The sequence below is a fragment of the Furipterus horrens genome, unplaced genomic scaffold (assembly GCF_987537825.1).
Source record: "Furipterus horrens unplaced genomic scaffold, mFurHor1.1.pri manual_scaffold_6, whole genome shotgun sequence".
NCBI lineage: Eukaryota > Metazoa > Chordata > Mammalia > Chiroptera > Furipteridae > Furipterus > Furipterus horrens.
This window is the reverse complement of record NW_028327176.1, coordinates 141487-150467: the sequence shown is the minus strand read 5'-3', so window position 1 is coordinate 150467 and position 8981 is coordinate 141487. Positions and strand designations below refer to the sequence as shown.

General features: G+C 51.7%; 1 long non-coding RNA gene across 1 annotated transcript; it reads left to right on the top strand.

Moving 5' to 3' along the window:
- Positions 1-1103: 1103 nt before the first annotated feature.
- On the top strand, positions 1104-8097 carry LOC150005564 (uncharacterized). Its single transcript, XR_016511885.1, has 6 exons — positions 1104-1237; positions 1582-1776; positions 2452-2614; positions 5638-5862; positions 6031-6694; positions 7577-8097. It is a non-coding gene; the product is annotated as an uncharacterized LOC150005564 (long non-coding RNA).
- The last annotated feature ends 884 nt before the right edge of the window (positions 8098-8981 follow it).

Below are 8981 nucleotides of genomic sequence, written 5' to 3'. Positions count from 1 at the left end.
CCATTAGCAGGCTGGCTCCAGGCTGTGCTGAGTGAGGCCTGCAGTGTCCCCTCCACTTCGGCCCTGGGCGCAGCTCGGCCTCTGCGTCCTCTGGCATTTGGCAAGTGGCATCTGTTTACCATACGGTGTCAAGACCAGGCTGTGATACCTACACGTAATCAGCACTGGTCCCCGGGGCTGCCCAGGTTCAGCCGTGGGGTCCTGCCCTGTGTGACCCCCAGGGTCCGGATTCCTCTTCTGCAGGAGACCCCAGCAGCCTGGGGATCATGGGACTTGCTGATGTTCACAAAGTTTAGAGGAGGAACAGCCAAGCCTGCCATGCCCTCTCCTCTGCCCAAGTCGGGGGATGCGAAGCGCATTACGTCTGAAGGTGACACAAATAACCCACGTGCTCTGAATGACAAGGGCCCCATGCTAAAATCCAGTGCTGCCTTCTAGATCAAGGAGGATGTGTTCCCATGAACACAGGAGAGCTCTGGAGACTGGGAAGCAGCTGGAATGTCAGAGCACAGGTTAGCGACTGTCCCATGGCTGTGATGTGACTATTGCATTACGTGCAGGAGAAACCATGTTGCTTCACCCCAGAGAACCTGAACGGACCGCAGTGGGGATTTCCCTCTGTCATAGGAGGCACTGGCCTCAGCTGTGGCCATGCGGTTTGACACACTTGCTGACGCTGGGGCACGTGTAGGGAGGGCATGAGTGTGCCCGCCGCACACACAGGGAGGAGACGGGCAGGCCCTTTCTGGCGTGGAGTCTGTCCTTGCAGGAGAGGTTTCCACTTGGGGCAGGAACGGGGACCCGTGTGAATTCAGCAAGGACATGTGAGGCCATAACATCAGGCCTTCACTCTCTTCTGAGGACAGCTTGGCCTCTCAGTGCAGCTGTGACGTTGCTGCAAAACGCTCACTTTGTGAAGCTGTGACCAGTTGTGTCTCTTGGTTTCAGTAACATCGTCCATCGCCGCGTGGACATTTATAGACTGTTGGGACCAAGATGTCCTGGGACTTTCTCTCCAGGCACCGCCTATACCCACCCACTGTGCCCCTGGCAGGTCCGAGAGGCTGGATGAGAAACTGAACAGGAAGCCGGGTGCAGAAAACCCCTCGGCGCCTTTGGTTCTAAGGGGAGCTGAGCGGGAGTAGGAAGCCCACGGCCGTCAGCATGTGAGTGGATCCCGTTCCGGGCGAGAACAAAGGATGTCGTGCAGATGGACAATGACCCTGCCGCCTGCCAGGTAACCTGTTGTCCTTCACTTGGATGGTTCGTGTGCACATGTGCAAGCATGTGTGCATGCATGTCTGCATGTGTGTGCATGTCTGCATGTGTGTGCGCGCGCATGTGTGTGGAGCTTTTGCTGAGTCTCCAAAAGTCGTCTACATTTTTATGTGAGCGTAAATTCATTTTAGTTTCTTGACACGGACATTTGTGCCGTTATTTGGACCATTCCTTTTGAGTGAGGCTTTAATTGCTTCACATCTGGAATATTTCAAGTTTATCCTTCTTGGAATCAGTGTGGTGCATGTTTTTCCCTGGGTCAGTTCAAGAGCCTGCTGTCGACACAAGGATCTCCCATTACAGGGGTTCAAGGCCACATGTTCTTGTGCGCAAGGCTGCCTCCTCTCCCCTGCTGCCTCTGCTCACGTCGGCTCCAAGGTTTCATCTGGGCCAGCGATGGTTTGGAAGGAAAGTCAGGGCGTGGAGTCAGAGTCCGTCAGCCTGGATTCTGGAACCTTCTCCACTGATTACTTGCGAGTTAAAGCTGTGCTCCAGCAGGTACCTGCCTTCACTTGGTCTTGGATTTCACAACTGTTAAACATCAGCTTGTTTTGTAAACTTTAAAGCTCAGCTCTTGCTATTATTATACAATTTTAAAATCCTCCACTTCTTGCTTCTTCCTCAGTTGCTGACCTAGATATTGGAATAATTCTGTCCTTTCTATTTAAAAAAATTATGATGTCGAATATGTGAAGTTGCTGGTAATTGGCTGTTTTTACCTATGACAATGGCAGTTTCACTGGCTTATCCTACTGGTAACCCCTGTGCGTGGCTGAAACCTAAACAGTGTGGTTAGGTGGACAGTGAAAATGTGGTTTGTCTCAAGAGTCATTTATCTGGGTTCATGTCCATTCCTTCTCCACAGAGGCAGTTGTCCTTAAACGTCTGATGATCCTCGTTTTCTGGTCACAAGTAATAGCGTCACCTCACAGAGGTGAACGGGATCATGTTATCATTTGCAAGGCTTGTTTAGAGGCTTTTGGGGGTGTAATTTCATAGACAGTCATAATGCTGAAGATTTCTCTGATTCTAGAAAGTGATGCATTTGCTCTGTGCTGTTTCTTGTCTCTAGAGATGATTTTCTGCTCTCCCCTCTGGAGCAGTGGCTTGGTGGCTGCAGGGACAGTGGAGAGGTGATGAGGCTCAGATGACAATTAATCCCTCTGTTTCCAGACAGCCGCCTCCGTGATCCAGCACCTCACTGCCACGTGTGCCCCTGAGGTTCCACAGGCCGCAGGCTCAGCCACCAGGCCCCCTTCCCGCCTCCTCCCATCCCTCCCCCGCTCCACGGTGCATTTTCTGTGATCAGTACTTTCGCAGAGGGAAGGTAACGTGGGTGAGTATCTGCTCCACCCTCTTTAACTTGGAGGCCTTTCATCCGAAAAGCTAAGCTTAAGGAAAAGATTAAAAACATCCAGTGACTCAATCTTTTGGGATAATTTGAACATCATAAGACCCCAAGTTACTGGGTTTCCTGGAAGTGGTGATGAAGGAGTGACTCATTATTCAGCTTCTACTTTGTTTTAAGTATATTGTGCCAGGTTTGTGTGGCAGTATTCACACTCCAAAAGTGCAGGTGAAATTTCTATCTTTTTATTTAGCCTGATACCACATTGTTCCTATTGAACATCCTGCTGAGACAGGAAGGAGCAGGAGGAGCAGGAGGACCGGGTGGTGCCACTGCTCTGTCCCAGAGGACCGGGCTGAGGTTCAGACCACATTTTTAAGTGGCCAAATTGAAACTAGAACCTAGATTTTACATTGAACTGTGGGTTGTTCTTTCTGCTCCTCCATGTGCTGTTCCACCTCCTGTGTGGGATTCTGGGTCGGGCTGGGCAGCTGGGAGCGTCAGCTCCACACGCTGAGGACACCTCACTCTCTCACCTCTTGTCGTCGCGTGGTGTGTGAGTGGGTCTGGCAGGATTCTGCGCAGCGCTTGAAAAATCACCGTGATTTTCCTGGGTCCTCACCAATCACCTCTGCTTCCTGGTTCCTACCCACAACTCAGAGCCCCAGTGACCAGGGTCTACCTGAGGCGCCACTCCCCCTGGGAGAGGGAAGTGCTCCGGTCCCTGGGCCCTTCCCAAGCTCCCTCCAGATAAACAGGCTCCCGGACAAGGGGGGTGGGTGTCTGATTAGGCTGCTGACGTTGGGGAAGCTGGACACCTGTGATGTTGCCCGAGCCAGTGGCTTCCAAAACGTGTCCACGGAGACCCAAGGAGCATCACAAGCTACCCATTCACCTTTGAACTCTGTGTAAAACGAGTGGGCACACTTTCTCATGCTTTCACATTTCTGAAGTCGGGGTACATCTCACAGTGTACACACTGCACTGTGTGGTGGGTCCGCCGCTGGTGGGGACATTCACTAAACAGGATCTCAGGATCGAGAACATCGGGGTTACAGCCGCTAACTGTCCCACCACGTGCAGGTGCATGAAGATCCACGTCCCTTCTAATGTCGATTCCAGCTAACAGATCCAATGTGGAAAGTTCCGGTTCTCAGAGGTTGTTCCTCCTGTCCTGGACCAGGACACTGGACACTGCAACCCCGGAAAGCTGCTCAGACCCTGTTCTTCCACCTCCCTGTACTACGACTCCAAGTGCAGGTCCTTTACAGGGGTGGGTGGGTGTGGTGAGGGGAATGGGGAGACCCTCTGTGGCCTCGCGGGAGGGAGACTCTGCACAGGACCTCACAGCAGTCAGACAATGGACCCTCAGTCACACAAACCCCTGCTGGGAACTGCACTGGACTGGAGCCCAGCCCACAAGAAGCCAGAATATGCACCCCCTCCTGATAAGCCCCAGCCACGCCTGCATGTGTTCTCCTGGCTTAATGCCTCAGAGAGTTCCAGAGCTCCCAGGAAATACCTAGGCGGGTCACACAAACAAATCCCTTTGTTTCCTTTACGCCCCGAAAACCTCTCTGTGTGTGTCTGTGTGTGCGTGTGTGTGTGCACATGTATGTTAGAGCTCGAATCTACAGGGCAGATAGCTTTTATTTTATTGCTGCATAATGCTGTGTCGTGTGGGTATTCCACACCGCGCTTATCCATTCATCTGTTGGACATCTTAGTTAGCTTCAGATTTTGAAAATTATGAATAAAGCTTCTACAAACATTTGAGTGAAGATGATAGTGTGGGCATAACTTTTCAGCTCAGTTGGTTGAATTTGAGCACAGTTGCTAGATCCAATGACAAGGCTATTTTTGCTTCATAAGAAAGTGCCAGACTGTCTTCCAAAGAGGCTGCCCCGCGCTGCCTTCCCACCGGATGTCGAGGGTTCGTGGCTCCACGTTCCCACCGGCACTTGCGTCTGCGATTTGGATTTTAGCCGTTCTGATCGGTGTACAGTGGTGCGAAGCTGTTGCTTTAACGTGCACGTCACTGACGACATGATGTTGGGTGTCTTTTCAGGTGTGGGTTCGCCACCAGTGCACCTGCGTATCTTTGGTAAAGTGCCTGTTCAGGTCTTCTGCCCATTTTTAAGTGGCTTGTTTGTTTTCTTACGGTCATTTTAAGAGTTCTTTGTATATTTTGGATACAAACCCTTTATCATTATGTTTTGCAAACATTTTCTTCCAGACTGAGGATCTTCTTTTTATTTTTTAAATAGTATTTCCAGAACAGACATGTTTGATTTTAATTTTCGATTGAAGTAAATCATAAAATCTTAAAGTTTGGAAAATATTCCAGTGTTAGAGCTCTAAATTATAAGACCTGAATTTTAATTCTAAAATGTGTAGGCTCTCACACAGAAAAACACATTCTCTAGTTACCAAGAACCACAGGCACTTCTGTGTGGGGTCTCAATAGAGCGGGTGATGTGCTATCAGCATCAGCGTGACAGACACTGTCACATGGGCCACATGGCTTTTTCTCGTCTCCACACCAAGATCAATGATCTGCAACTGGAACCAAATCCAGTACAAACTGCAGGCTGTCAGGGTGAAATCCTCACTTGTTGCCCCACCTCCTGGGGGGATTTGGAGGGGAGGTTCTCTTTGGGAGGCACTGGGGCCGGGCTCCCTCCACCCCGCAGCTGTTTATTTGATGTTTACTCGCTAGAGCCTCAGGGACTGGTCCACATGCCTTCTCCGTGGGAACACATTCAAGTCCTTAGACAGCCGCGTGCCCCCACAAGAAAAATATCGATATCTTATGCTTCTGAAAAGTCAGATATTCGAATGTATTATTAAACATCCACTCCAGGTGGAAATGTGTTAAAATCAGAATTAAACCACACAACCAGAAGTTTAGTTTGTTGATGTGCAGCTGTTTTCAAATTTGACTGTAATATTCAACACCACCAGTTATATTTGGGGAATAATACACTAAAAACGAATTATTATTATTTCAGAATGTATGAAAAATGAAAAAGAAAATGTCGTCATCCTTTCTGGATATCCCAGTGCACTGAGGACTCCCGAGGCAGCAGGGTCTGGGAGGAAACAGTCTCTTCCCATTTTCTCTGCACTTGTCATGGAAAGACGTTTAACGCCCTGCACAAATGAAATCTGGATTTCCCTGGACCAGCCAGAGGCCGACAGCGGCGCGGAGGAGAACGCGAGCCCTGCCGCACGAGGTCCCGTGGGTCGGAGGCCGTGGAAAGCCGCGGCGCTAAGCGGGGACCGCAGGGTTGCTGTCCCGCGGGGTTTCCTTGTCCCGAGTGCTTTTCCCACCCAGCGAGGCGGTGCGTTGTGCGCTGTTCCTGCTTCAGTTCGAGGCGAGTTTCCGTGTTTCTTCATTGCAGGGGGATGATGTGCGAACGCGGATGCCATGAGTGCCGGTGAGAAGGAACCGCTGGGTGCACAGGGAGCGGAGAACCACGAAGCCGGTGAGAACGCGCGCGGCAGCCGGGGCGGGAGGGGGGCCCGCGCCACCCGCGTCCACGCACCGCAGGAGCCCCCGGTCGCAGGGCGGGGGGCGCGGCCTCGGGGGCAGGAAACGGCTGCGGAGGAGGGATCCAGGGTAGCGGAGCCGGCCGGGGCGCACACGCCCACGTCGGGAGAGGAGGGCGAGGCGGAGGGGACCGCGCGGCTGCGGGCAGGTGGCGCTCCGGGCGGGCGCGGGGAGCCCGAGGCAGCCGGAGCCCGCGCGCCCTCTCGCGGCTCCCTGGTCTCCTGCTCCGTCTCCCAGGTCACTGATGAGACACCAAGGTCAAGGGTGCTCCCCACTGTGGGGGCGCAGAGCAGGATGGAGAGCGGTGGAGCGGAGCGTCTGCAGGGCAGTGGGGGTGCTCAGCCCGCCTTCTTCTAAACAGAGGGAACCCCGCCATCCCTGGGTCGTCTTGTCCCATCTGAGAGGTGCAGCTCGACCCCTTTCAGCAGAGACTGTGAACAATGTAACGTAAAGGCAGGGCTTTGTGTCGGCATAACTACATGCCCTTCGGGTAAAATGCTTAATGCAAATTAAAGGTATGTTTAAACTTTTATGCACAGCTGCCTAGCTTAGTGGGTGTTCTTGTTTACAGTATTATGAGAAAATAACCTTTCCTTGAGATGCCATTTTGCCAAAGTACACCTGTGGATTTGTTTTCCCCGTGTCTGTTCCAACCACGGTCCCTTCCACCTCCCTTGCCAGCATTTCCTGAGCCTGACGGCCAGGGAGGTGCCACCTGCAGCCCCCAGCGGGCCTGGCAGGAAAAGAGAGGAGCGGGCTTCCCACTCCGGCAGGGCCAGAGACAGCCGGTGACTCCCTGCCACCCGCCCCAGCCTGCTGAGGCCAGTCTCCCTCCGGCTCACCCATGTGAGCTCCTGCGCCGCCTCCTCGCAGCGCAGACCAGACACTCCTGAGCTGAGCTGGTCCTCCGTGTGCCGGGCCAGCCCCCCTGGAGGCCTCTGGCTCTTCATTGGAAGCACTACCTGAGTTGACCCCGTGCCCCTGTGGCCACTGGACGGCCCTTGTGGAAGCCGCCACTTCCTGTCACCAGATGATGGGAACTGTTTCCCAGGGGTCCCCTCCTGGCCTCTTGTCCCTCAGAATGCCCACCCTGCCTGAGCCGCCCCAGCATCGCCACATCCCCTGTCCCACCTCCTCAATACACCTGCCTACCAGCTCCAGGCCAAACATCTGGGAGCCCTGTCGGGCACACCCCCTGCCATTCATTGTTCCGGTGCCCGGTTTAATTTTCTCCACTCTTTTTCTAGTTAGAAATTATTCCTTATGCACTACTTATCATGTGCTTAAATTTAAGCTTTTCTCCATTCTTCGGGGCATCGGCTTTCCCGTGGAGGGCTGCCACTCAGCGTTCCCTCACCTCGCCTGGGCTGAGCCAGGAATGCTGCTCTGTCCGACAGGTTCCTGCAGGCTGGCCTCCCACAGAAGCTCCTGGCTGCAGCCAAGCACTCAGGATCCCGCAGCATGCCACACGGTGCCTCCTGCCACCTCTCTGCCACCACTGGGCACGTGTGTCCTGACAACACCAGCAAAGGGATCTCTGCTGTCCCAGTCCCGCTGCTTCAGCGGCCAGCCCCTCCCTGGAATCTCAAAGCTCCCGTGACCTGCACACCTGCGCACCTGGCCTGCTCACCTGTGCACCTGCATACTGGCTGCTGCTCTGAGGTCATGAGTTTTCCCCCCAAGCCCCAGGGGCACCCTCATGACTGTGACAGGTCTTTACAGTCAAGATGCAATGTCACATATAAGGAAGGACCTGTAGCTACTCTAGATACCACTGGCCACGATGTTCAATTATTACTTATTTGTTTGTTTTTAGTCTGAATTTACCCACTAGCACGTCTTCTCTGTTCCTAATTACTACGCTAGTAACTGGGAAATAGCAGTTGCTCGACAAACACTTGCTAAATAAATAAAGGAATGAAAGACAAAGTGTGGTGAGAGTACATTTTTATGGCTTTTGTCTTTTAATTATTTTTGGAGAGAAATAAGAAAAATAAAATATCTAAAGAATTATTACAAAAACTATATGCACCTCTAATCGGCATGAACTAAGAGGGGCAGACAACTGGAGGGAAGGGGGTCACTGGGTAGAGGGGAACAAAGGGAAAAGAAATTGGGATCACTGTAACAGCATAATCAATAAAGCATATTAAAAAATAAAAAAAAATATTACATATATACATTTTAGTATACAAAATTTTTCTAACCTATTGTTGTGTAAAGGAAGCATATTCAGGCTCATTTGACCACCCAAAGTAGCAAGTCATCTCAGGGCAGTGAGATTTTTGTGAGTTCTTCTTTCTTTGTATTTGATTGAAATTACTCAATGTTTTGTAATAACATGCACATTTTCATTTAAAAAGATGAGTTATTTACCGAGTTCCACCTATGGTTTGGCAGAGAAAGCTTTAAACAGACTAAACATCCTGTGAAAACTAAAATTCTGAACATATTACAGAAAACAACTATCAAAAACTGAAAAGTGAGAAGTGCCCACAGGTTTTTAGAAAGTAACAAATGTGAAAGCAGGGGTCCCCACAGGGCGCGCTTCCCATTTGAGGGCTTTCTCCTGCCGAAACACCATGGAAAACCTCTGTCTTTCTGGCCTGAGAAAGGCCCGGAGGGCGGGGTGGGAGGCGGGCTCTGCTTCTGCTGGGCCCAGGCGCCACTGTGTGGGCAGAACCGCCCACCCCATTTGCAGGAAGGCCCCGGTCCACACTAAAGGAAGAATTAAATGTTTTAACAATAGAAAAGGAACAGAGAAAGGGGCACATGAAAATTGAAGTGCCATATCTACATTTT